The 22,015-nt window shown below is 42.6% G+C and overlaps 1 protein-coding gene across 2 annotated transcripts in view; it reads left to right on the forward strand.

Moving 5' to 3' along the window:
• Positions 1-22,015, forward strand: part of LOC128361062 (unconventional myosin-Ic-like) — a 58,367-nt gene that overhangs the window by 4,168 nt on the left and 32,184 nt on the right. The window contains exon 1 of one of the 2 annotated variants that reach the window (XM_053321626.1): positions 840-984. The exons of the other annotated variant lie outside the window; for it this stretch is intronic. The gene's annotated coding sequence lies outside the window, so the exon portion shown is untranslated. Of the gene's footprint in view, positions 1-839; positions 985-22,015 lie in introns of those variants that run through there. 2 annotated transcript variants of the gene reach the window in all.

Below are 22,015 nucleotides of genomic sequence, written 5' to 3' on the forward strand. Positions count from 1 at the left end.
ACCAAACTCCATTCAAATATCTGCCCGTTTATTTACATTCTTCACGCTTGTGTGTGCACACAGTTGAAAGTTTAGTCTGAAAAGTGAGGATGGATGCAGAATTGCAGATATCCTTCTCCTGCTTTTACTAACTGTTCAGTGCGTTAACTCGCTTTCATTTCGGTGTGATAGTTTATGGATAAGCATAAAACAAAATAAATGTCTACGTTTTTGAACACAGTTTGGCTTTGATATGCAGGGTGCCTGAAATGCGTCTGTTTGTTATTCCACATTAGCGCGGCTTTGTAAAGAGGATTTTTATCTAAACACGGGAAGTTATTTCTACAGAGCTGTTCAGGAGTGTGTGAAGGAGAGCTGGGGACTGCTGCATCTTTGTCTATTAGAAGATAACAAGTCAGCCGTGAAGAGTGTTTGTAGAGAAAACAGTGAGGGCACGGTCTATGGCTTGGCTAAAATAAACCATACATCAGCCATGCAGGAGCCGCGGGGATGGGCTCTGGGTGAACTTCCTGGTGTTACAGTACAGTGACAGAAAAAGAAGGTGGGGGGAAATGAATTACCACACCACTCCCAATAAGGGCTAAGGGGGAAGTGAGTCCTAACAGTGTCAGTATTTTCATAATAACACCACTATCTATCATATTACCACTGAGAAAATGACTGATATTAAAGTGTCTGAGTAATATGACTATACGCTGCACTGCCAGACGAGGTAATGTCCTCTCATGAGGCTGCCGCCAGTGGAGTCACAGTCAGGGGCAGAGCTTCGCAGTGGGAGCGCTGCTGGTGTGGACTGGGAGTGGTGGGAGTAGTGGGAGGGTCAGGACGGGGAGAAACCCGGCAGGACGCCAGTCACTGACAGTCTGGGCTGACACTCACACCGGAGGGACTGACTGAACTGAATACCTTCTCCAGTCTGGGAAGAAAAAGCACTGAGCAAAGAGGAGATACTACCACCGCGGGTACTGAGCTCGGCTATTTCAGGTAACGTTATGTTTTATATCAGCGCTTCACTTAACGTCACTTCATTTTACCGCGCAATGTCTCTCGCTGTTCACTTTCATTTAACGCTAGCTAACTTACTCCGTCGTGACAGACGTGTGGACACTTATTTCTCACATGGTGGTGACATTTGGAAAGTTTGACAAGAGTCATTTTGAGACAGTGCAGCGTGCTTCATGACTGAGTGAGTGGGCTGAAAGCGTTGACGCGTGGAGAAACCCGCTGCGCCAAACGTCATTTAAAAAAGAAGCGTTTTAAGGCGACATATGCTTTCAGCAACTGAGCCACACTGTTAAATACACGTAAATACCTGTGAGGAATAAGTGGGAGACACTGTTCAATTCCGCATATGTTCAACACGCTCATATGTGAAAACTTTGGCAATTTGTAGATGTTTAAACGCGGCAGCTTGTACAGTCACTGCCGAGTTTCACGCCTTTTCGTGCGATAGAAATTATTGTAAAACTCACCTAGCTAGTATAGAAGCTATAAAGTTTGTATGTATACTGACAATAGTGTTTGCCGGTTTAAAGACTTGGTGCTAGCCGTTTTTTCTGAATTTCGCCTCAGTTGTCGTTGGCCGGTTAGCGAAGAAACTGGAAATGATATTTTGTACATGTTTTCTGAATGCACTTTAGTTTATAACGCTCCCTCCGTTACGTGTCAGTCATCTGTGAATTTGCCAGCTGACGTTCATTGAAGGCAGCGCCGTGAACTTTTAGCCACGTACTGATTTGGCGTGTAGCCTACAACTTCAGTTCCTTCAGGCTGGCCTTGTCTTTTTATAGAAGCCAGACAGACATAGATTAAGACACTTTAATTAAATAGCTAACCTCACAGCCGGTCACACCTGTGGGGACAAAGCTGCTGTAAACTGACTTGATGTGTCCCTGTACGGAGGGAGGGGGGAGCATCTGTTGTTTCTCATGGTAACCTACTATAAGCCATAATCAGTGTTGTTTTGATAAATGAATGCTTGGTAAACTTGGTAAGCCACCACTAACATTTAGGCTGTTTTTCCCTGAAATACCAAATCTCCATATAAAATGGGCGAGTTTTATGATATCTACCATTCCTTGTAACTTGAAAATGGGCTGGGCTTGCAGAGCTGTAGGGCTGTGCCTGAGAAAGTGTCACAGTGGGTGACTAAGGCTGTGTCAACAAGCCTGTCCACCTGTTAATGTGTGTGTTGTTTGTGCATGACGTAAACACAAAGAAAACACCTGGCAGTCGATGTAAACCTGTATGCGCCCGAACATAAGAACACATGAAAGATAAAATATAATCTGAAGCTTTTCTCCTTGGAGAAAGTGCATATAATCTACTGATCTTCATCCTGATAATGTGATTACCCACCCAGCAGGGGAAGGAGTGGTAAAGTAGCCTTGTACCGTACATTAAGAAGATCCACGCATACACAGATTGAAAGCAGATGAGAGAAGTGTCTAGAAATGAGCAGGGTGGGAGGGGAGGGATATTCCTTCAGGGCAAAGCTACTTAGAACAGCTGACCTGTTGCTTTCAAGGTCACCTGGAGGGCATCGGCTGCCTGCAGCTTCCTTAGGTTTGATATAATCTCCTTTTTAAATGACAGCTCATTATTGGAGATGATTAGCTTAGGAGCAGAGGCCTGCGCAGAAGTCAGATTGAAGTGCAGAATATTCAACAAGCACAGTCTACAATGTGATTATCCTACTTGGCTCTAAACACACAGTGATGCGCTGTTGTCAATACATTTTTCCAAAGCGGCCCCCCTCTGCTGCGTACTCTCTGGTGAGATTAGTTTCCGTTTAGGCTGATGTGGTGCGGATGCTTTCAGGCTGATTTTTCCCTCGGTGTCTTTTGGGGTTGTTGTTTTTTTTTGGCTCTTGATGGGCTGGGTTTTGTGGATATTCCTGGTCCGTGGCTGTGACAGAGTTGTGGTGAGAGTGGTGTTGGGTAGTTTGGGGTTAGAATGATCTTTTACCCCAAATGATTTTGCTGCTTTCGACATGTTTAGACTTTTTCCCCTTTTGGCTCCATATGGTCATGTAAACACAAACACAACAGGGCTTGTGAAATGGTTTTGTCTTTGTTTTAGATTCTTTAGATAATGTTAGAATGACCAAGAACCAAACACTTAGTCACTTATTTTGTCTACATTGGTTTTGTACTCAATAAGCTTGTAAAGTTTTGCATGTCTGCATCTGCTCAACTATTGAATGAAAAAAATCTGGTAAAATAAATCTGTTGTTGAATGTGCAAGATCCCGAGAACACCCTGCAATAGACCCCTGGAGGTCCCTACTATGGGAACCACATCTCTTTGGCGGATATAGGAACTGCTGTTGACAGGGTAAAGGGTTTTCCTGCTCATGTAGTCACCCTATTATACATTGGGGGGATCCTGGGAGGAACCCATAGGATACACCTGACAGCCTGGCCGTCAGCCAGACCTCCAGCATCACCCTCTGTGGCAGGGAGGACTCTCAGGCACGCATGTAAATCCGCACACTCGTGTACTTGAACTGTGTCGTAGGAAACAGGATTTACTTCCACTGCTGTGACCTTTTTGGATGTGAACTTGCCTCAGCATGCTGGCGACTGCTGAGGAGAGTTTACTCCATGCACAAGTGAAAAAAATGAGCGAAACACTCGGCCACCTGCGCATAGATGGAGCCTTACATCCCGGAAGCGGCATCTCCGTTTTCTGGCAACACATACATGGGTGGGAAGCCGGTGAGGGATCACTATGTCCTGTCCCTGCACTTGTGACTCCTACTGGTTTATCAGCTGTGAAAAGTTATTTGGAGTCTATTCATCATTCACTATTGATGTAAATGTAGAAAGCTTTAGTTAAGCTTTAAAAAACTGCACTTTCCTTAAAGTGTCAAATAAAAGATTTTTCACCAATCCCTACATTTATACAAGTTAATGAAATAGTTTGACTATCAGCTTAGTTTATTGTTCTGAACAAATAAAATACAACATACAAATTACTGAGCTTTAAAGGTGCTGGTAGGTTTTATTACCTTCAGACAGAGTCATACTAGCTGATTTTTATGCTATGTCCAGTTAAATCCCTGCTAGATGTTACTTTCATACTGAGCGTGCAGACACAGGAGTGATATTGATATTCTCATTTAACTTTAAGCAAGAAAGCGAATAAGCACATTTCCTCAAAACTTCAACCTGTGAGATTCATTACCTTTTTTTAATGGGAGAAGTGAGAGCAGGTTAGGAGTAGATGAAAGCCAAAATGACATCTTCCCACTAACTCGCACAATTTCACATATATGTTCACTAATGGGTTACACAGCTGTTCCTTATCCTACACATGAAGCCTATTTTAAAAACCTGGCATCTGTGATTATACAGTATGAGCCGAGGCATTGAGATATGGTTCAGGGCTTTGGACATTTCTTTCCTCAGATAACATTAAGCATAGATATCACAGTAGACTAAGCCAGGGACAGGACTGATAAGGTCCTAATGCAACAGCAGGCTGTATTCATGGCCTTTGGACTGGTTTCTTAAGACATGGGAGGACTGGGTCACATTGATTTATTGAAGGCAAAAATCCGATTTTACATCTAAAGCTACTGATAGTGGATAGTTAACCTCATACTTGACACTATAAAAATGTTTTTGTCACTATTACACAAAGTCTCCTCCAGCTGTAGTCATGGCGATGCTCCATCAGACAGTGACCGACCACATCTCATTTATTTAGACTGACGCTCTTCCTTTTACCACTCGACCGTTTCCTGTGAGAGAAAATTGAGGAGTGACACAGAGTGAAGTCAAAGATCAGATCATGTGGTAAATACACGGATTAAATAAAGTGATCTTATTTGAGTGGTATGTGCGAGACTTCAGGCGGTTGTTTAGATGATCGGCGCTGCAGATAAAGGCTGAGTGTATGGGAAGTTGAGTCAGACGCTGGGCTGGAGATTTGTTGGATGGGGAATTGGGGATAGAGGGTTATTGATCCGGAGCTCTGCCAGACAGACAGCAGGAGACACAGAGATGTAGATATAATGATGAGAGGGGGCGTTTGCATTAGAGTGTATCCTAACATCAGTGTGTTTGTTAAACAGAAAGCAGGGATGTAGTGTGTGAGTAATATAAACTGATAGCTGCACCAGACAACTTGAGATGCTGCCGATTTGTTTGGTGGTTCACTGAGTCAAGGTTTATTCAGACTTTCAAGTTTCCTTTTATAAAACATTGACCTATTTTTAGCCTAAAAATGTTTTCCATTCGAGTTAAGCAGGGTTAACGTATGACTAAACCTACAACGATTAGTCCATCAGTCGACTGAAAATTAATCATCTATTTTGATAATCGAGTCATTTTTTAAAGAAAAAGTGCTAAAATGATCTTGGTCTACCATCTTAAAATGTGAATGTTTTCTACTATCTTTTGTGTGTGATAGTAAACTGAATATTGCTTGTTGTAGATTGTAGAATAGAACAAGACAAGACATCTAAGGTTGCATGTCAGGCTTTGGGAACCCTTGGGAAACTAATCAACAAATTGATCAATATTGAAAATAATGGTTAGTTTTAGCTCTACATATGATATCTCGAGTAGTGATCCTTACTCTCTGAACTGTTGCTCCAGCATTATGAAGTTCAGGTGTGTTTTTACATGAGAATCTTGCCTCATGCAGCGCGTGCTGGAAATGACGCAGCAACACTTAGTAAGAGCAGTGTTCAGTAGAATGGAAGTAATGAGGGTATGTGTGTTACCTGTACATTGACACCTCACAGTCTTGTGTACAGCGCACTTGTGTGTGCCTGTTAAGTTTCCTGTGGGCAGCCGCTTGAGCTTTTCCATGCCATTCTTTCCCACATCCTAAAGCTATCCCAGCGGCCGAGTGAGCCCCGCCCTGCTGGGAATAAACATTACGAGTGACTGCCTTCTGCTTCTCCTCTGTATCACAGCACAAACTCCCTGTGGGACTGGAAACCACCCTGGAAATTAGTCAAAATCCAGCGCCAGCCTTCACTGCCATTTTTGTACATAGTGTGTGACTGAGGGTAGCTGGGAAGTCCTCGAATGACTTGTATTCGAATCCTTATAACAATCATTTTTTTCATTTTACTCATCATCTCTTGCACTTGATGTGTCTTTGACTTGATGATCCTCTTCTTGTTTGCATTTCACAAGTTGAGGACAGAAGTGCTCATTCATGTTTACGTACCACAGCGCTGATTAACTCTCCTCCTAATCTGTTCATACACCTTCACTCAGATTAAACCGATCACACAAGATATCCACTAATCCTTTTTCACCTGTTCTCGCACATCTTCAGCAGAGCCAGAAGGAGAGGAATCTGTGTGTGTGTCTGTGTGCGCGCTGTTTTAGGGTATTTTACCGGGACATCAAGGGGACCGCCACCAGGTTTTCCAGAAACCTAATGGACGTTACTCAAACTTCTGAACGCCATGTTAGTTACAACAATAATCCATGCGCAATTATATACTGAGATGTTTATTTTAATTGCTATTAATATGACTCATTGTGTTCCAGCCCTGTTTCCCACACATGGAGAAGGTAGGTGGTCTGAGAAATAAGGAAAACACTCTCCTCCTTACTCCTCCCCGCCCCGTAGCTGAGTAAAACATCCCAGAATATACCTGCGTAGCTTTTTAGACAGCAAAATATTTGCGCTATCTTAAAGGTAACATACGCTTATCGAAGGATTTGTGTTCACCGTCTGTGTTCTGTACGCTCAGCATCTGCTCCTCCAGCTACATCCATCCTTGTAATCATGACAAACAGTTCCTGAGCTCTGTGCATCCTGTACAGCATCATACCTGTAATTACATCAATCACTCTCCAGCGTACATACCTGTGATTTTTCTAACTGCTTCCTAACTATACCGTCAGCGCTGAGACACACCCACCCACTCTGTGTTTTTCTGTAATACGAAACCGAAGGCAAATCTCAGTGTTTGTTGAAACAAGGGTGCACATGGGGGGGGGGGGGTCAGTGTTTGTGTTGGGTTGATGCAGAACACCAGGACATTTTCAGGCCGTTCCCTACTCGAGCAATATTCGACAAATCACCAAATAAATTCCTCTCCTCATCGCTCTACCCGACCACACTGAAGCCGAGATGTGATGTGCTAGAGTTTGGCTATTTTTAACACACGGTCATGTTAGATGTGATGAACTAACTGAAAAGGCAGGAATGAGGAAGAGGTGGAGAAGAAGGGGTCATGCTTTTTTGTTTGCAGCAGGAGAAAGTGGAATCAGGTGACTGGAAAACACGGGAAAGAAAAATTGGCTTTGATTTTTTTTTTTTTTTTTTAAAGCAAATGGGCTTGATGGGTTTGACTCAAACTCCATTTAAAGGCAGTTTATTTTGCCCTGTGGTTGACTAGTAACTGCCTTATCAGGAAATTTTCTGCTGGGCCTTGTTTCGACTTAAAATTTTTGGATGGTCAATGCAGAATGCAATTATTTACTTTACTGTTTATTTTCTTGATTCAACCTTTTATAATAGTATTATAGTTTATACATAGTAAAAGTAGCTAAAAATAGAATAAATACAGTATATAAAATCACTGCGTGCACTGGGTGTCGGTCCAGAGGGGGGAGTTGCAGTCGATAGCGGGGCGAGGTGGGGGGGTGGGGGTTCAGTCCGGAGGGGGAGTTGCAATCGGTATCGGTCCGGGAGGGGGACGATTGCTCTACTAAACAGCAACACAGAGCTTTCAGGAGGCTTTGCTTGCACACACCCTGCATTGATAGTCACACAAACACACACACATATTCCGGGAGATTGTATCTCATTTGCGGGCGTCAGGGAGGCGCTACCAATATGCAGGAGACTCCCGGAACTTCTGTTAGAGGTGGGATGTCTGTGTTGGGCATTTTTTCTTTTGTTATTCAGTTAGTTTTCTGTTGACTGTTTTTGGAAAGTCCACATTTTCATAATTAATTTATTAGTGCAGTCATGCCTGGTACAGTTAGATTTGGACTTTTTTTGGTTACATATTTAGCTTAACATTTAGGTTAGGTCAAACCAGAAAGCTGGTGAGCTAATGGCTAATTTGCTAGCACACTCACCTGGAACGTGCTAACACTAATCAGTGACAACAAACTTCTATGGCTAAACTTCTATTTTCTCTTTGCTGGCTTGTGTACTGCCCCAGTAAAAAAAAACAGAACACTGTTTGCTTTAATAACAAGTTATTGGAAGAAGAGGGGAAATCTTTCTCAGTTAGCTTACTTGTTAGCTTAGTCACTGGCAGAATAAGTTTAAGAGCTTATGTGTACCATTGACTCATAATGCTCTAAAAACCTTTGTGAAGCAGTTCATACAGTTTTTAAAAATGTGGATGATACAAGACCACAAATAAGATGTAATATCTGACTCAATTTTGGACTTTGCAGCTCTCTGTTATCACACACTGTCAAGTTGACCTGTTGGTCAACTGAATGGATTCTTAGGTCATCAAAGTTGGACTCAACTTGAAAAATGAATCCTATCAAAATGAACAGAGTTTGACAGGATGTGCATTTAGTTTAAGGGTGACATAGTTGAATTCAGCTTTTAAACTAGGATACATACTATATATTGTAACAAAATGGGAGTCCTCTGTATGGACGTTGTGACTGTAACAGAAATAATTGTAGGTACTTGTGTTTCCATCTAGCTTGAGTAGTGGGACAATACAGCAAATACCAGCGTCCTTGGTTAAGACTATTCAGCTTTCTCTCTTACTCAGTACCTTTTTGTTAACCTTTAACAGAGTCCTTTCATGGAGCGTTGATATATCGGTACAGCACGAACAGGTGCGGCCTTGGACCTGAGGAGAGAAAAGAGAGTGGGAGAGAGAGATCGAGATGGAGGAGTGACATGAAATAACAGTTTATGGCGGAGGAGTAGGAGGTAGAATGTAAGAGATCGTAAGAAGAGAGGCGTATAAATAACCCGATCATGTGTGCCGTGAGGTCGAGAGAAAGAAAACTAAATATGGCATAAAAGTCAGATGCCGACGGAAAGAAAAGAAAGGAGCCTGTAGAGTCTGAAGGAATGCACACACAGGTGATGAATGAGATTAGGCTTTGACTCTTCGACTGATACAGGTTTCTGATGCCAAAGACAGCATTCATTCATTGTCCTTACCTGCTTTGAAGGGCAGAGTGTGCCAGTGTGTCCTTAAACAGGGCAACACCCCAACTGTGACGAGTCAGCAGTCCATGACACAGTCTACACAGATAGTAATGAGTGTAAAAGCCTTGTGAAATCCTTATCAGAGCTTTCTCCCTCTCCCTGTCCCTCTTTCTGTGCTGCATTAGGGACTGTGAGATCCAGGTTAGATCAGGGTTAGGAGGTTAATGGTTCATCTGTTTTGCAATCTCTTCCAGATTTGGCTGTAAAAGCTTTAACAAAAAAGCACTCAGCGGCTTTGTTTGAAAAGTGCTCTATAAATAAAATGATTGTCATTATTCATCAGGTGTTAAATTCTCCCGATATTATCTGATGAAGATAAGTTATGAATAGTTAGATATGCTGCTTATTCACTTCCTTACAAGAGTTAGATGAGGTGATCAGCACTGCTTTCATATCTGTGGTTTACAGCTGAAGACCTATAGGGACAAACAACCAGCATGGGTCCATCCAAAGGTTAAAAGCACCTGCCCACCTCCATCTGTAAAGCTCACTAATTAACAAGTTTGGACTCCAGGGAGCTACCGTGCCTGGTCAAATAACAGTCTGGCTCATAACTCCTACTCTTTAACATCAGTTGCTCTACAAACAAGATATGAGTTAAGTGACTGAGGTTTACAGTGCTGGGATCTTTGGACAAAGCAAGGCTAGGTGTTTCTCCTTGATTGCAAGCTTTATGCTAAGATAACTCACCTGCTTGCTGTGGCTTTGTATTAATCTCATCTCACTCTCAGCAAAGAAGAGAGTGGAGACATGGCAAGAAACTTACAGATGGAGATGGAGGCGTTTGTAGGACTTAAATAGACTACAACATACAGAGAGAAGCATCATTATGTTGTTTTTTGCATGACATGCTTCACATTTCACATCATTTCTGCCTCGGTGGAGCTGAGAGGACACAGTTGTCCTTCACTTCATGTATTTTTGTCATCTGCACAGCTGTGAGCGCATACCTCTGTAACAAACACAGATAATCAAAAGCTGACTATCTCACACACCCCATCAGCCCTGCCCAGTCTAAATATGACAAGTGCATCTGTGTGCGTGTCTGAGTATGTGCGTGTATGGGCGGCCTCCTGCTGTTTGAGGAACAACTGTTCGTTCAAATTCCGTCCCCAGAGGGATTAAAATGTTAAAAATGAGTTGTGGTGTTAAAAGGTGAAGCTCACATTAGACATTCTTTAGAAGTTATTTAGCTTATTTGGATTCTTATAGCATGGAATTCAATCTTATCATTAAATTAAATCTCATATTGCATCATCATTTTTCATCTTCAGATTCAGATGTCAGTAGAAGTTTTTGCAATCTGTGGCAAAAAGTTTAATTGGCTTGTTGTATTTTAACACATTTAACACATGGATATTGAGTCAGCATATTTACTATACATGATTGAACATATCACTGGCAGTTTCTGCAAGACTACACTTTTAACCTTGTGTGCCACTCACTGTAGATTTATGGGAAATGTGGTCTTGAATGTAAAGCCACCCTACAGAGGTCGCTATCATCTCCAGCATGTTTGCATATTTTGGTATCAAAATACACACACACACACACACACACACAGACACATACACATTTACACACTCAGTCTCACAGAATGCCTGTTTGTCTCTGAGTCTCAGGAGACAATAGTCATATTGGCAACGTGTAACATTTCATCATTTTCATGAGGTTAGCCAGGGGGGATGGGACGTGTGTGTGTGTGTGTGTGTGTGTGTGTGTGTGTGTGTGTGTGTGTGTGTGTGTGTGTGTGTGTGTGTGTGTGTGTGTGTGTGTGTGTGTGTGTGTGTGTGTGTGTGTAGTTGTCTGGTCACAGTAACTGCATGACTTGCAACATACATCAATAGTGTATGTGTGTGTGTTTCTAGACAATTGTAGGGGACATTAAGGAGTATATTGTTTGGAGATGAGTGTAGCCACTGAAGGATTAACATGTGTGTTTGCATTTTCTGTCTCAGCAGCCCAACCCTCAGTGATAAATCTCTAAGTAGGAGATTCCAGAGATGTTGCAATGAAGTGACGTGTCTTCTCCTAAGTGTGTGTGTGTATGTGTGCGTGCGGGCGTGCAGGGCAGGGCAGCCACCAACCAAATGCTGGTGAAATATGCAAGTGGCCAAGACCAAATTGCTGAGCCATCCTCTCTTGTTTTGGGAAACGGTCTGTGCTTAGTTACTTTCTGGACAGATTCCTCCAAGAGTTGAAGCAGTCCACACATTGATTCCAGCTCATTTGTCAGGTTTCATGTTAGGTGGATGCTCACATGTCAACAGCACTTTAACGAGAAGCCGATGGCCTCCGAGGAGAAATCTTTCCATACTGTTGCACATCTTTTGGAAATCTTAACTGTCTCACATTTTTCAGGAATGCAGGAGACCAGAAAAATAGAATAAGATGAGGAAAATAGAGGCACGGATGGAAGTAACGGATGCAAAAAAGGAAAGGAATGTACTGTACGTGCGGTGTCTGTCTGCATTAATCGCCCCGGATTTGTTTAGCCCCACGGCCCAGCTGTTAATAATGTCTAATCAGCAAAGAGGAAGTGCTCAAAGTAAACAGGAAATTCGCTGTTTAGAAATTAAGCAACTTAGTCCAAGCTGTTGTGATGCCACACAATAACCACGGGCTGGATACACGTCGCGTCGAGCCAAATTTGTTGCCATCGTCCAGCGTGATGAAATACTTCCTTATTTACTCTTTGCAATCCAGGCGTTGTTTGGTATTTTTCAAGTAGCTGGTGTCAGAGGGACGGAAGACAGAAGGAACAGGAAGAGGTGGAGGCAGGAGAGGAGAAGGAGGCAAATGCTGAATTGCTTTCTAAAATATTAGTCATCCAATTTCTAATAAAGGACTGCTACTGTAATTGCAGTCTTTGGAGGTGTAACTATTGTCAGCTGCAGCAGTTCAGACCAGTCGGTATTATTCCTAGAGTCTATTGTGGGTGTGAGTCTAATGTAAGGAGGCCAGCATTGTTTTAACATACAGCTAAAGCTCTTTTCCATATAAGGCCTGCTGGGTATAAATAAGACGAAGAGGCCCTCTATACATAGGGGAGGATAACAGACAGAGGGAGATAGAAGAAGAAGAAAGAGATAAGAGTACAGCAAAGGGATAGAGATGGAGAGAGACATGCAGTGAAGGAGCAGCAGGATAGATATACACCGCGGGTAGAAAAAAAAGGGTGGGAATGGGATAGGAGTTGGAGAGGCAGAATGTTCCCAATGTTTTGAGTTCCTTCACAGCAAGTCACAACCTGCCCCGCTGACTGGAAAGGCCTGTCGACTGCAAGACTTTTCCCTCACCTCGGGTTAGCATAGGGTTAAAGTTAGAAGATAGAGGTAGTCAAAGGAAAGCCTCCATGAGTACAGTACCAGTCAAAGCTTTGGACACACCTTTTATTCACTTGAGTAAGGAACTGGTGCTGTATATCAAGAGCTGTGTGTGTGGGTCAGCACGCTGTTTTGCCAGCATTTACCTTTACTTCTTCAGTACAGGTTTTTTTTTAGGCTACTACTTGCACTACCTTTTTTTCTTTCCAGTTTCTTCAGTCTTGTACTATAACATTTTTGACCTCTGTGCCCCCCAGTTGTAGGTCAAAAGAGACATAATTCAACCCTCATGCTGAGATAAAGGGGCTGTACAAATTCTCACCAGGATTGTATGAAGAAAACGTTTTTGTCATTAGAATAAAGATGCTATATCACATGTTTAAAAAATCATCTCATAGGGGTTTTAAAGTAAACACATGATTTCAGGAGGTCAGCATGAGCACAGTTATATTCTGCAGACACCTAACTTTTTTAGCACACACGTCATGTTACGTAATAGAGTAGTAGTATTGATAACCTCATCAGCAGTGAAGATAGGGAAGGACTGTGTAGCTATTCATTAGATGGCTAGTCCTATAACATTCATTGTAGTGTAGCTATCAAAGTTTGTTGTGAAGTGCCTGAGGCAATGATTAACAATGATCATCAAAAACAATACATGGATAACAGTGCATTTATTGAATACTGGCTAACTAGACCTCATACCAGTTCTACAAAACCTGAGTGTATTCCCTTTTAAAGAGAAAGCACACTGGAGGAATGTCCCTTGAGTCAGCATCAGTTGATGTTATCAGACCTCTGTAGACGGCTCCTCACCTCTGTTTGATGCTAACAGCTCCAGGCTGTGTCAACTCCTAATTGCACGACGCGCCCCAACCTATGACCGAAGTATTTCGCCAGTCAAGTTGCATTGTGGGTTATGTAGGTGGGTAGGTGCCAGGTTGGAATAAAAAAAAAAAAAAAAGACAATATCTCTGATTCTGCTGCATTAAGTTTTCATCCTTTTTATAAAACTGTCAATTCTAAATTTAACACATATAACTCTCCAGACCAGCATTATACAAAAGAATATTTTATTATTATATATCACACAGTAATTGCACTCTATTTGTAAAGTATGGACACGTTGACAGGTCGTAGTAGGGAAAGCACAGGTGTTACTAATGACATTAACGAGGACCCTGGAACTAAAGCAGCTACATGGAATCCAGCCATCGTTAATTTGATTATTCACACCTGTGCTTTTTTCTACTGTCACATGTCAACATGTGTTACAGTATGAACACAGTATATCTGACTATATAGAACCACAACTATGCGTGAAGTGTCAGACCTGTTGACCTCGAGCTGTGCCAGTATCATGTTGATGACACCAGCTGTTTAAAAAATAAGAATAAAAAAGTTAAGAGTAGACTGTTAATTTAAGTGTTTGCAGTTAGAGCCTCATTTTAAGAGGTTATTATCAGCCTGAAAATTCTGCAGAAGAGCCAATAAGCTGCAGCCGTTAGCAGCGGCAGCTCCAATGGACACACACACAGCCAACTTCCATTCATCCACTGAGAGGACCCAACCGCCTACTCCACTCAGCCCAGGATTATTCTTTTATGGAAGACGCTAGACACTTTAGGAAATGCCTGCACGACCAAACTGCTGCCACAGTGGAAAAGTAGGTGTGTGTGTGTGTGTGCAAGGCAGGGAGTGTCTCCATATTTGGTATGTGTGTGTAGTGAAGAAAAAAACAGACTACAGTCCAGTTTCCTTCATTAACTTAATTTCAAGCCCACTGCTGCAGCCTTTTGTCTGCCGACTCTCAGTACCACATCTATTCACAGAAACATCTCACTTTGATATGGTCTGCTACACATGGACACACACACAAACACACCAACACATTAACACACACTGTGGTGAATCATTCTCAGAGCAGTGAGGGAAGCAAGGGAGAGGCACGTTAAGTAGGCTGCACACAGAGAAACAGGAACAGTAAGAGTATTTGGCCCCCTGGGAACCCCCCCTTGTGTCAATATGATGCTGGGTCACCATAAACTGGCACACACCCACACACACACACACACACACACACACACACACATACTCATACACATAATATCTTTATTCCTCCTTGCGGTGACAATTTCACCATCTGTCACCAACTTCCTGCCTCTCATCCTCTTTCTTGATACTTCTGTTTCATCATGTTTCTTTCTCTCTCTCTCTCTCTCTCTCTCTCTCTCTCTCTCTCTCTCTCTCTCTCTCTCTCTCTCTCTCTCTCTCTCTCTCTCTCTCTCTCTCTCTCTCTCTCTCCTTCTCTCCCTCTCTCTTTTCTGCCCTCTTGTCTCTGTTCCCCCGACTCTTGTTCGCCGCCCACATGGCTCACATTCTTTTGCTCTGACATCACAGCCGCCCTGCATCGCCTTTTTATTTTTTCCTACTCTTTTTCTTTTCTTTTTTTTTGTCAGCTCTTGCTTCCCTCCCTTTCCTCTCCACTTTGTATTTCTTTTTAAATAAGGAGCCATACAAGGATAGAGAGATTTCACGCTGAGATGTAAGAATTTCTGTGTGAAAGATGGAAGAATGATTGAAAGAGAAATGGGGGAGAGGGGGTTTAGAGGAAGACTGTGGAAGAGAGGGAAAGTGAAAGGTGAAGGCTGAGGATGGTGATGGATGGTGAAAGTCTGGCCAGTGTCAGGAACTTGTTTGCATGAATATGTGTTTGCATTTTCACAGATTTACAGCCACTTCAAGCGGGTGTTTAATGGTTAAAAAAGGCCACTTTAGAGTTTCTTTTTTGTTTGATTTGTAGCCACTGGGTGAAGGTTTGATCCCACCTCTGGCTTTTATATCTTAGCTCACACTGACAGTTGCACTCTAGAGTGGAAAAAGGCCAAAAGTTCACACAGTATTTATCATTCAAGCTGATTTAATGACTTGTAATAGTGCCGATTACAAAAGCGACTTTATTATGCTGAGGGAGCCTGCGGAGTGTCGTGAAGACAGCAGGGCTTGAAGAAAAGTAACAGAGCACAGAGACAGCCAGAGAAAGATATACGAGGAGGAACTGTGCGTCCGTCATTTAGTGTTGCATAGTATTAGAATCAAGCACCAATGAGCCAGTGATCCAAATCCAGCCAAGTCCTCAGTAGATAATCACACACTCGCTCATCATCACGTAACTTCTAAGATGACCAACAAACCAGATTTCCCCAAAACTAGGTGTGTTCCTTTAACATAACTTAGACTTCAGAGTTCAGGGGTGCAGGCATATTGCTTTTGGTTGAGAGCCAGCTATAGCACAGTTCTGCTCAGTGGGACTGTGGTTTTAGATGACATGTAAAGTGATGCCTGAGGAGATTGTAATAGAAACGGGTGGAGTCATCATATGGGCTAGATGTACTTTCCTGTCAACATTTTGATAGAGCGCATCACCACAGAGGATTCAAAATCACCAACAGAACTGTATGTTAACTATTTATTTTCCTGTGTTATCTCAGTTTTAGCTATTCTAGCTTCGAAATAATTTTTCATCCCAGGCTAATCTTCCTGGCGCCACAGATGATGCTGTAAGTCTCATGTTGTATTACTAATGTCATCGCAGCATAGTGTGTATCAGCATCCTTTTTAAACGCCTGGGATTCGTCACAATGATGAAATCTTTGCAGCATAGGCTGAAAGTGCTGAAAATGAACCCGTTCAACCTTGCAGCCAGGGGTGTGTTCAGTATTTATAGAGACGTCATCTCGAAAAGCTCACAGGCAGTGTCAGACCTCACACTGAGGGTTTTTTTGAGGGCTGATATTTAGATATTGAGTTTATGAGCATCCGCATTAGAAGCCAGTTAAATAAGCTGATGAAACTTCAAGATGTGACTGTGTGTTCAGAGAGAAAGTGAGAACAATTTGAGGAAGCGGTCACTGGACAGAAGTTACTAGAGAAGACGCCCGAAGTCAGCTCAAAATGTTCTAACTTGAGTGAAAAAAATTGCATTAAATCTTTCTTTATGTAACAGAACACAGACCACAAAGTAGCTGCTATACAGTATTTATTGAAAGACTCATTTCTGCTCTAGTTTATGAGCAAACAATACATTAGTCTAATACCATTTACATGAAAAAGTGAAGCCAAAATATCTTCTTTCCGGGAGCTACCATCTTGCTTGTGTGATGTCATTTGGAGCCAGAGGTTGTGCAGAGACGGAGACAGAGACTGAGGTTGAAAGATGGAGGTTTGAGAGCGCCTGTCACAGCTGTCAATCATTATGTGTACTTTGATTTTTTTTTTAGTTTGGTTCATGTCCCATATGCTAACATAAAGAGGGTGGGATTTGAGACCTATACTGCAGCAAGCCACTAGTTGGCGAATGAGATTTTTTTGCTTTGCTTTTGTGGAGTTGTCATGACGTCTATCTTCATATTCAGTCAATGACTAACAGTAGTATGTCAGTCAATGACTAATACTAGTATGGTAAAATATAGTTTTATGATGTTTCCCTCTTAAGTGCCTCATACTTCTGTAGTATATTAAGACTAAAAGTGCATACTGAACATATTTAGTATCAGTGTGTTGCACATGTTGAAACGTGGGGAAGTCCTCAGTGCTCAGAGAGATGCGTGTGACCAATACTGTTTTCATGATACAAGTCTATTAAGCAATACCTGGTCCACACAGTTTGACCTCATTCAGATGAATTGCATTGTGGGTACTCCATAGGGCAACCCAGCATGTGTGTGTTTTCAGTGGTGTGTTGTCTACATGGAGCAGCTGCAGAAATCCCCTTTTAGTTAGCTCCACTTTAGTTTGCAGCTCAGTTTTAGCTTCTAATAAATGCAGCAGATCAGTGAGGCATGATGTTACATGACAACACATTCCTAAGACTTATTTTTAGATTGTATGGGCAACAGAGGGAGAGTGGAAAATCTCGCTCTATCTATCTATGTATATATATACATACATCCAAAGATAATTCTGAACAAATGTTGCGGAGAGGAAGTGAGTGAGGAAAGAAGAATTTATGAAGTGGGGAGCAGAGAAGAGAGAAAGAGAGAGGGAGTTCCCATTTCTGATTTCCCACGGAGTCGAGGTCACATGCGTTTCCCTGCAAGCAGTCAGTTGGATTTAAGCTTTTTTTTCTCCTCCTTATTTCCCCTCAATCTAAACAACTCAATGTTTAATTTGGTGTTTTCCCTCAAGAGTGGTGTGTGTGTGTGTGTGTGTGTGTGTGTGTGTATGATAAAGAAGCCAAGGCCAACCAACATGAGCTTTGAATCAGAACAGAATCACCTCCTTCCAACTCATTAACTCATCAGTGACCTGAGATATGGACCATATAACCTCACTTTGATAGGTGTAGTAATGTTTACATAGAACATAATGAATGATACATGATGCAGCTGTTGTAGCTACTCTGCAAACATCTGCATTAAGATGGAGGAGAGAGCTGAGTTCACTTATTGGGGAAAAGCAATAATATTTAATGTTTCAAGACACATGAAGATCCTCAGTTGTGTCTCTCAGTTGTCGGCTTTTAAAAAGATTGACATTTGCTTTCTATATGTACAACATGCATATCTTTTCTTCCGTATTATCTATTTAGCATTTACTGAGATCAGCCAAAATCTTACAATATTGAGAGCATGTTATAGTCTACGTCTTTTGGTGCTGTTGGCCAACATGTTGCGCTGGGCACCGGAGCCTGTAATTGAAAAGCTCTACTCGCCGGCCAAACAGCAAATATAAAACAATGTTTGTTTCCATGGCTTTATGCCCGTCACAACGCTTTTATGTAACACCGTTTATAGCTCCAGAGCTGTAAAGGACCAAACGAGGGATTGAATATGCTGTGTTGTCACCTAGTGTGTGTGTGTACGTGTGTGTGTGTGTGTGTGTGTGTGTGTGTGTGTGTGTGTGTGTGTGTGTAGGCAAGAAAAACTGTCAGGCAGTACGTGGGAGGAGAGAGACAGATGCTCCGTCTGGTGCCAGCAGATCATTAGGATGATAATAATTTTGTACTCTATATTTTTTTGTCTCATTTTTTTGGTGTTTGTGAACAGGACTTCCCCAGATATCCACACACGTCAATCATTCCCTACAGCTTCAGCTCCAAGAGTTAACTTCAGCTGGAGAAGGTGGACGGGCAAGGGTTAAAGTCTGACAGCTGAGCCGAGCGAGACACTGGTGGTCAGATACAGCCCCTCCTCCCACCAACTCAGAACAAATATGCTGCCTCAGCATGAGCCTGCAGAATACATACACACACACACCTTTACAGTCCACACACTTTGAGCCAGAGACATGAACACAGACGAGTAAACGAGTGAACCCAGCGTACATGTCAGTAGTGTTAAAACTGCAAAGCCGCTATCTGTGCTAGTATCTTTGCCAGTTTCCTGCTGTCTGTCCAGCGTATTCTCACACAGTTGTGAGAGAGAGAGAGAGAGAGACACACACACACAGAGAGAGAGAGAGAGAGAGAGAGAGAGAGAGAAAGAGAGAGGGAGCGTCTGGAAAACATTACTCAGATTCCTGCAGCAGGGGCTCTGATTATACTGGCAATGAAACGAGAGGGAGAGAGAGTGCAAAGAGTGAGGTGGGGTTGGGAGGTGGGAGAGGAGGAGGCGGGGGGGCATCAAAAGAGGTGTACAGAGATTAATCTCTGACACAGACACCGCTAAGCCCAGTACAAAGTGTGTGTTTTCTCCTGCTCACACAGACAGATGGAGGATACAAATGGAGGTCTGTTATTTTCAGGCATTTTGACGTCTGCCTCAGCAAAAAAAACCCTAATTGCTTCTTGAGTTTCATTTATTCAGGGACGACCAGCAGAGGGCAGCGTGGAAGAGAAAGAGTGTGTGTCCTCAGTTGTGCTAGTTGTTTAAGGGTGTGCTTTCTTTTATTATCACTATGGTTCTCTTTGATAAGACACCTGCTGTCTGTCTGTGGAGTACACTGAACAGCTTTGGTGCAATAGGATCACTTTGAATGACGCTGTATAACCACAGTAAATGAAAGCTGCATCTTTGACCATTGACTGTTGAGTAAAGAATCACTGCGCTCACCGAAAGATCCTTGAAGAGTCTTTTTCTTTTTTCTTTGTTTAAGTGTGTGGAGGAGTAATAAGGAAGCATGAATAGAACGACCTTGGCTTAGCCTCCACCTGAGCTATGCGAGCCTCGCAGCAGAATGAGGGAAATGGAATGAGAGGTGACGGCAGTTCATATTTTATGAAACGAGAGAAACTGAAAAAATGCAAGATTTTCCGGGGGAAAATTTCACCCTGCTAAAAGGTTACAGCTGAATCACTGTAAAAAAGATGCAGTCACAATACATACACTGAAAGACGTTGCTCAAATAGTAATTAAAGTGGAAACGCTGAAAGAATTTTAACTCTTACACTGAAATGGGAGTTGAAGTGTATGTGATGAACTGAACTAGAAGTGTCAATTAAAAAGGAAGTCCTGAAAGAAACTAGTGACAGTTCAAGTGTATAAACTGAAAGATGAAGTCAGCGAAAGTGTCAGCTGCAAGTGTGACCACTGTAAGAGTTGAAGAAGTTTTTATGTCGTCACTGAAAGGAGTTGAAGTGGTATAAACAGCTGAATTGTCATTTTGAAGACAAAGAGCTGAAAGTAGTTGAAATGTCGCCTGACAATTAATCATTGAAATCAGTTGAGCTGTTTTTGGGTAAGAGATAAAAACACTTGAAATGTTCCTTTTTTTGCATAAGTGGTAAAATGATTAGAAGTTTTTGTTGAAGTGGAAGCTCTGAATATGCTTTAAGTGTGCGCCGTGAGCAGCTGAATCGTCAGTTGACATGTCAGTGAAAGTAATGAAAGTAGTTGAAATTACATAATCCAAACTGAAAGACCCTCGAGGAATCATTTTTTTTCCTGAGAGGAGGAAGGAAACATGACTAGAAGTATTGTAGAATGACCTTGACCGAGACGTCACCTGAGCTCAGTTGCAGATCTGTGAAATAAAACTGAACTCATTGACTCTACTCGTACCCGCCCTTCATTCTTACTCTCATTAACCCCCCCCCCCTCTTCATTTCCAGCTTCTCTCTACTGTTCTGCCAGTTCCTTTCCCTTTCATGTAATTTTTCTCATCATACAAAAACCAGACTAGACACACACAGTATAAAATGTAGCTTTTTTTGTGTGTGTTCATAACCGAGATGGACCCAGAGATGTGGAATATGCAGTTAGCAACAAGAGCTAGTTGTTTGGATTTATGGGCCTATTCTCTTAGATCCACAGGAAGCAGGGAGTCATCCTAATGAGGCCTGTAAAACCTGGCTTTTCCTGCTGCCGCTCTGCTCTTTGAAGCTGCGACTTGGACTTCCAGAGGTCCATTTCTAGTGTGAATCCTACCGAAGATGTTTGGCCACTTCTGATTCCACACTGAGGTTTCAGCCTTACAGTTTACAATATTAGGTTTTCACTCAGACACTGTTATCCCAACCACCTCCTTACCTTGCGATGCTTCGTACGAGCTTGCAAACAGGTGATTTTTGAGACCCTCCACCAGCTCAGCATCAGACTTCAAACCGGCCTTTGTTAATGTCTGTGTGTTAATCAGCCGACCGCGCTGGAAACTTGCCTTCCTCTTTGTTCTCAGCAGCACATGCCTGTTGCCTGTAAGATGTCAACTGTTATTAGTGTTAACAAGCAGATGCATAAGACTGCCGAGGCCTTTGATCTGCACTGAGCCGGTGTGTGTACGCGTGGTCCGGACTGATTACACTCCCTGTAATGATATTGGACTAACGATGGTAGGGCCTCGAGTATGTATTTGTGTGCATGCATGCGTGCATTATCATGTGTGTGTGTCTGTGTGTGTGTCTGTGTGTGTGTCTGTGTCTGTGTGTGTGTGTGTGTGTGTGTGTGTGTGTGTGTGTGTGTGTGTGTGTGTGTGGATTCACCAGGCATCAAGAGGCCATATTTATGACAACGGGACTCTTGGCCACTCGTCTGGTTTCTGCTTTCTGCTTCAGCTTGTAAATCTCTGAGTGGGGGGAGAGCAAGGAGGTGAAGAGAGAGAAGGGGGGGGGGGGGAGGAGAAGGAAACTCTCTCAGCTCTAATACATGATTATTTATTGGCTCATCCCGCATTTACTACTTTACATCCAAGATTTTCCCTTTTTTCACATAAGCACGCTCGGACGCACACATCCTCTTTTACTCTTTTTTGGCATCGGAACACTTTTTTTTCCTTTCTCAATCTTTTACTTCTCTCCAGGGGTTGTTAAGGCCAGATGTGTGTGTGATGGGAGATGTGTTTGCTCTCTCATAGCCCCCCCCCCCCCCCCACCCCCTATTTCTTTTTTAAAGAGCAGCAAAAGAGCAAGAAAAGAGTCCAAAAGAGAACAGCTGTGGTGAGTTTTCACTTTTTAGCCTGTTGGATTGAGGAGAGGTCGACAAGAGGGGGGGGGGGCAGAGAGAGAGAAGGAAGGAGGAGGAGGAGATGGGGGGGGGGGGGGTGTATGTGTCACCCAACACAGGGACTGTTTCCTCTGGAGGG

This window comes from Scomber japonicus, chromosome 6, assembly GCF_027409825.1.
Source record: "Scomber japonicus isolate fScoJap1 chromosome 6, fScoJap1.pri, whole genome shotgun sequence".
Classification (NCBI taxonomy): Eukaryota; Metazoa; Chordata; class Actinopteri; order Scombriformes; family Scombridae; genus Scomber; species Scomber japonicus.